The sequence below is a fragment of the Poecilia reticulata genome, linkage group LG21 (genome assembly GCF_000633615.1).
Source record: "Poecilia reticulata strain Guanapo linkage group LG21, Guppy_female_1.0+MT, whole genome shotgun sequence".
In the NCBI taxonomy this organism is placed as follows: domain Eukaryota; kingdom Metazoa; phylum Chordata; class Actinopteri; order Cyprinodontiformes; family Poeciliidae; genus Poecilia; species Poecilia reticulata.
In genome coordinates this window covers 5469092-5469896 of record NC_024351.1, presented here as the reverse complement: position 1 = coordinate 5469896, position 805 = coordinate 5469092, and positions in this window count along the sequence as shown.

The following is an 805-nucleotide window of genomic DNA, read 5'->3' as shown; positions in this document are numbered from 1 at the left end:
ATTTTTAACTTCAGATCTCAAACAAAATGTCATTTTTATATTACACATTTTATTTAAGGAAACACAATTTGTACAATACTTCAGAATCCTGTAAATAAATGTAGAAACATTGTTTTAATCTCTTTATAACTATAGTACTATATTGTTTTATGTTACAATAATCTTAACATGTGATATTATATCAGTGATTCTTGAGAACAGGGACAAAATGGGTTTTAATTTTCCCATATCATATTGTTTTTATAATTTCTCAACATTATTTATGCAAATATGACAAATTATGTTTTGGAAATGTAAAGATACTAAAGTGCAGGCTCCCAGTTGCAACATTTTTTTTATTACATTTTTAATGGATCTGACCCAGAACTTTGTCATCAACATCTGACAAAAATAAATATAAAATAATTTTTAAAATTCCCTATTAGTGATATTTTTACTCATTTTACATACAAATGCTTCTCAAGAAACAAAATAAATATTATTTAAAACAAAAAAACAACAAAAAGTCCATCTGACGGAGTTGACACAGAACTGTAGGTGGTGACAAACTAATGAGTAAAATGAAAAACTTGATACATGTGAAGTAATGCAATTTATGTAAAATACATTAAAATGAATTAATTGCATATTTAAGTGAGATTTGACAACAATTTCACTGAAAGAGTCACAAAAACATCAACATCTGACAGAGTTGACAAAAAGCCAAACTACCTCAATTTATATGATGTTATTCTGAAGGAGGCCATGTTGTAGCTCATCAGGTCCATGAAATCTTTACATTTTACCAAAATTAAGCTTTTATTTC